We start from the raw sequence: 6000 nt of genomic DNA, 5'->3' as shown, positions 1-6000 counted from the left end.
ATTCTTGACCGGAGTCAAGGGTTGAACCAAGGATGGACCCGGTTCGGTAATGATTTTCCCGTATCAATGATCAAACTCTTAATAATATCAATTGTCTTTCTAACTAAATTACATAGATACGATCTATAAGTCTTATAGGAAGACTTTACCGAAAAAACGAAAAAAATCCATTGAAAGATATGCTTTATGGGATCTAATTTTTATAAAAAAACTAGATGGCCCATGCAGGTCTCGAACCTGCGACCTTCGCGTTATTAGCACGACGCTCTAACCAACTGAGCTAATGGGCCAATGATATATTCAATTTAATGATTCATTATTAATTATTATTACTAGACTAGAAATGATTATAATAGTATTACATCTCAAAACTTGTATCAAAGTGATGTGGTCTCAGCAACCCCAACAAACTGTTTTATAGGACATGGTGATGGACACTGAGACTGGCATCCCCCAAGTCTTTCCTTATCACAAATACTCTGAATTTTTTGACTTCTGCATTGTGCTTTTCATTTCAATCCTTGCAATTATGAATAATTGGCTTAAAAAACTCAAACTCAAACCTAAATCTAGAAATAGATTTTATGCTTAACTTGTTGATCTCTGTCTTTACCAGTTTTTATTTCATAGACTTCCATGCTGTGTAGGGGGAAAACTTTTTGTTACCTCTTCTTTAATTTTTCTTATTTGTTTCTTATCCTGGTGTATATTAATTTTCTTTCTTTTTGTGTGAGGTGTTTGGGGTGGATAGTTTGGTGGTGGAATCTTGTTGGGGCTTTGGTTGTTGTTCCCGGTAGCGTTATGAAATTTTTTTCCTGGAATGTGCGTGGTATTAATGGCACTTTCACTCAACTCTGCATTAAAAAAATGTTGCGAAAACATAAACCGGACCTAGTGTTCCTATGTGAACAAAATGCAGGGATCATTGTGAACTTGTGTCAGAGAAGCGGAATATCTTTCAAAGGTATAGTATTGTGGGGCATATGGTTAGTAGTGGATAAAAGGGTTGAAGGGTGAAATTGTAGTGATAAAAGCTATGGATTATTGTTATGACTAAAATATCCCAGTACCGGTTTAAGACGGTTCCGCTCCGGTTCGATGATGGTTTAAATAGGTTTGATTGTTTCAATAAAGAAATATATGGGTTCGCCCAAAGATGATAGAAGAAGATTGATCATAGCCATCTAATCAGGAGATACAATCTGGCGGTCATGATTGAAAAACACTATAGGCGGGAAAATCTATATAAAAAGGGGAAAAAGGACTCGTCAAAAGTAAGTCTCTCAGAACAATTCAAACACTCGATTTATTCTCAATTCTACTCCATTAGAACAGCTCGGAAGCTCCTTCGAGCTCTGAAGAACTGTCTTCGCATAGCTAACTAGACTGTCGGAGACATGATGCTGATCAAGACGATCGGCTTTGTTTCTAACCAGTGTGTTTCATTTTCCAGTGAAAAAAAGACTAACGAAGGAATCAAACGAGTCAAATCGATCCAGATCTGAAGAGCTTGGTGTGAAGGTTGCGGTCCAAAGCTATTGGCAAAATTAGCACCAACATTTTGGCGCCGTTTGTGGGAAAACAGCTTGAACAAGTTCAGAACAAAGGTTATGGCTCAATCACCTGAGCGAGAGGAAATATTACTAGTTGAAATGGCAGAAACAAGCCAGAGGGAGCCGAGGAGAGTAAATCCGAAAAGAAGAACAAGAGAAATAGTTCCAGCATTGCAAATTCCGACAATGCAGACTCGGCAAAGACAAAGAATGACGGAAGATCGTTCACCTCATCCTGCTGAGATTTTTGAAAGACAGGAGAAGCAACTTGCAGATACGCTGGCTGCTTCTCATTTGGAGCTGAATCCAAATCAAATCACCGAACGATTTGAAAGTATGCAACATCAAATACTTGAAATGCAAAATCTGATGAGGACATTCATCAAGCAAGTCGGAATTCAACCAGAAGAAAGAGTTCTGATCTCACCAGCTAGAAGATCTTGAACTCTTTCTCGAGCTGAGACGATTTTGTTCCAAATCCTCAGATTCAAAGGTCAAGAGAAAGCCAAAGGAGATCAATTCTCAGGGAGGGATAAGGAGAAAGTGTAGATCCAAATTACATTCCTTTGGAATCTGAAGATCAAGGACCATCCAAGGACGATCGATTAAGCCACATTCAAAGTAAAAAGAGTAGAAGTCTTGGAGATCGGAGAGATAAGAGAGAAACAAGGAGATCAGAAGGTAGCAGATCTGAAGTTCACGGATTTGAAATCAGTAAAAGATTTCGTATCCTGGATGATCAAATTCAACGATTGATGAACAAGGACAATGAAGAAAAAGTGGAAGAAGCAATGAATCAAAATCCATTTTCTAAAGATATCATGTCAGCACCATTGCCGCACAATTTTAAGCTTCCGGTGTTCACAATGTATGATGGAAGCACAGATCCGATGAACACCTGGCTCAATTCAATTCTGTTATGATGTTAGGAGGTAATTATGATGTTTTAAAGTGTCGATCCTTTCCATCATCGTTGAAAGGTCCTGCAACAACTTGGTTCTTCAGTTTATTACCGGATTCCATTAAAGATTTCAGAGATTTGACAAAAATATTCTTGTCGAGATTCCAAAGTAGTATGAAGAGTAGCAAAACAGTGGATAATCTGGCTGCAATTCGCCAGAAATCAGGAGAGTCAGTTCGAAGTTATATGAAAAGATTCAATCAAGAATCAATTCAGATAAAGAATTTAAATGAAGCAATAGTAGAGTATGACGCTATGTTCAGAGGTTTGACGGACGATCATTTGTTAGAATTCCTGATCATGAACAAACCGGCAAACATTGCAGAGTTGACAACTCGGTGTAATCAATATGCTAACATGAAAGATATCCTTTAGGAGAGGAAGGAAACTGATGGCGATGGGAGCAAAAGAGGGAAGATGGAGTCATGAGGTCTGATCCGAGGGATCGAAGGAACAACAGAAATTATCTGAGAAATGGTCCTGATCGTCAAATTAGAAGGGATATTCCAAGACCATTCCTGGAAAATTATACTCTTCTTAATACTAGAAGATCAGAAATTCTGATGCGAATTCAACATCAAGGATTTGTAAAATGGCCAGCACCGATGATAGAAAAGGCAGATGAGCGGAATCCAAACAGATTTTGCAAATATCATAGAGATCATGGTCATGATACTGATGATTGCAGAATCCTGAAAAATGAAATTGAGCGATTAATCAGTCAAGGGAGATTGGATCATTATGTTCAAAGGAGAAATAGAGGTAATCGGAGAAACATTGCTGATCAGCCGAGAAGATGGGATAACCAAGCACCAGTGAGGGAGGACCAGGCGAAGAGAGATTTTCAATCTAGTTCTCTAGATGAAAATGCTAAACATCAAGAAAACCAGCAGGTTCAGCAGAAGTAGTCTCCTGTCATGACCATCTTGGGAAGTTTAGATTTAAACTCAATTTCAAAGTCCAAGGCTCATGCCAGGTATGTCAATGCTGTCGAATCTCATGTTATTCCTAAAAGAATTAAGAAGATGAAAGAAATAGTCTTCACAGAGGAGGAAATGGATGGAATTCAAGAACCACATGATGATGCCATCGTTGTAGTCATTGAAGTGGCAAATAGGAATATTCACAGGGTTTTAATTGATACGGGATCTTTTGTGGACATTATGTCTTATGAAGCCTTTCAACGGTTGAAGATGGATATAGTCAAGATAAAACCTTGCGGAACAAGACTATTTGGATTTTCTGGAGAATCTACTTCGGTGGAAGGAACTGTGGAGTTAACAATTACATTGGGAACACATCCACAAACAGTAACTATGGTTACTAAATTTTTGTTGATAAAGAATCTGTCAGCTTACAATATAATTTTGGGAAGACAAACTATGAATGCTATTGGAGCTGTGGTTTCAACGAGGCATTTAAAAGTAAAATTCCCAACTGAAGGAGGCATTGGAGAATGAAAATCTGATCAGAGAACCTCGAGACAAAGTTATACAACTTTCTTGAAAGATTCAAAATCGCAAGGTAAAACTCTTGCCCTTACTGTTGAAGTTATGGATAATAAGGACCAATGGAGAAGCTAGAAAAAGTTTCTTTTGACCTCGAAAATCCAGACAAGGGAACTATGATTGGGGCTGATTAGACCAATCAAGACAAGGACCTGTTGAAAGAATTTCTTCTACTAAATGCAGATGTCTTTGCTTAGTCAGCACAAGACAGCCAGGTTTGAGCAGGGAGGTAGCAGAACACTGTCTCTGGATAGACAATACTACCAAACCAGTAAAACAAAGACAGAGGAATTTCTCATTAGAAAAGCATGATGCGATCAAGGTCGAAGTAGAAAAGCTCAGAAAATCTAAATTTATTGAACAGATAGAATGTCCCAAATGGCTGGCAAATGTCGTAATGGTGAAGAAGCACAATGGCAAGTGGAGAATGTGTGTGGATTATACTGATTTGAACAAGGCTTGTCCTAAGGATTGTTATTCTCTACCACGAATTGATCAGTTGATTGATGCCACATCAGGTCAGCAAATGTTAAGTTTTATGGAAGCTTATTCTGGCTACAATCAAATTCTTATGAAAAGGGAGGACCAACCTCACATGGCATTTATGACGAATCGAGAAAGCTATTTTTATAAGGTTATGCCTTTCGGATTAAAAAATGCTGGGGCAATATCAAAGGGCAATGAATAAATTGTTTGCTGATCAGATCGGAAGAAATATGGAGGTTTATGTGGATGATCTTCTTGTAAAAAGCCAATTCATATCTGATCATCTCATCGATCAAAGGGAATGCTTTGATGTACTCAGAAAGAATGGAATGAGACTTAACCCTGAAAAGTGTGCATTTGGAGTTCATCTGGTAAATTCCTTGGTTATATGGTAACATAGAGGGGTATTGAGGCGAATCCAGAAAAGATTAAGGCCATTCTGGATATGTCAGCACCCAGCAATATGAAATAAATCCAAAGTTTAACAGGGAGAGTTGCGGCATTGAGCAGATTCATATCCAAATCAGGAGATAAATGTGCACCATTCTTCAAGGCGTTGAAAAGTTTAAATGCACTTAACGAATTAAGATGGTCAGAGGACTGTCAAAGCTCGTTTGAAGAATTAAAAAGGAGGTTGACCAGCCCGCCAGTTCTGTCTCGACCAAAGCCAAGAGAGGTTATTTATCTTCTTCAAAGGTGGCAGTGAGTGCAATATTAATCCGAGAAGAAGGTACTATCCAAAATCCTATCTACTTTGTAAGTCATACATTGTTAGATGCAGAGTCTAGATATCCAGAATTTGAAAAATAGGCTTTAGCTTTGTTAATAGCGGCCAGAAAGCTTAGGCCCTATTTTTAGGCTCATCCAATTATTGTTCTTACTAACTGACCTTTAAAGAAAATATTACATAAGCCTGATCTTGCTGGGAGAATGGTATCATGGGCAGTAGAGTTGACAGAACATGATATAGATTATAAGCCCAGAACTACGATAAAGGCACAGGTCCTGGTTGATTTTATTGCTGAAAGTATTTCATCACCAGAGGAAGAGAAAGACTCTAGTGAAATATCTACTAGGTGGATTCTTCATGTGGACGGATCAAGTCATTCTCAGGGGTAAGGAGCAGGCGTGATTTTACAAAGTCTGTTCGGATTTGTAATTCAGAATGCTCTTCGATTTAACTTTCACGCTTCAAACAATGAAGCATAATATGAAGCTCTCATTGCGGGATTACGACTGGCCAAATCCCTTTGTGTGCAAAACATTGAAGTAAAAAGCGATTTTGAGCTGGTGGTCACTCAAGTCACAGGAGTATATGATGCGAAAGATGATCGGATGATTAGTTATCTTAAGAAGGTGTTGGAATGTAAAAGATGGTTTTCACAATTCTCGATTATGAGAATATCCAGAAATCAGAACACAATGGCAGATTCTCTTGCGAAATTAGCATCTGCAAAATTTGCTTCTTTACCGCAGACTGTATATATTGCGG

At 38.3% G+C, this 6000-nt stretch overlaps 1 non-coding gene across 1 annotated transcript; it reads right to left on the bottom strand.

Moving 5' to 3' along the window:
* Positions 1–216: 216 nt before the first annotated feature.
* TRNAI-AAU (transfer RNA isoleucine (anticodon AAU)) lies at positions 217–290 on the bottom strand. Its single transcript has one exon. It is a non-coding gene; the product is annotated as a tRNA-Ile (tRNA).
* Positions 291–6000: the final 5710 nt, after the last annotated feature.

This window comes from Hakea prostrata, chromosome 7, assembly GCF_041222555.1.
Source record: "Hakea prostrata isolate BN-2017 chromosome 7, UWA_Hpros_2, whole genome shotgun sequence".
In the NCBI taxonomy this organism is placed as follows: Eukaryota; Viridiplantae; Streptophyta; class Magnoliopsida; order Proteales; family Proteaceae; genus Hakea; species Hakea prostrata.
Note: the sequence above shows the minus strand (reverse complement) of the source record. Positions and strands in the feature narration are given on the sequence as shown.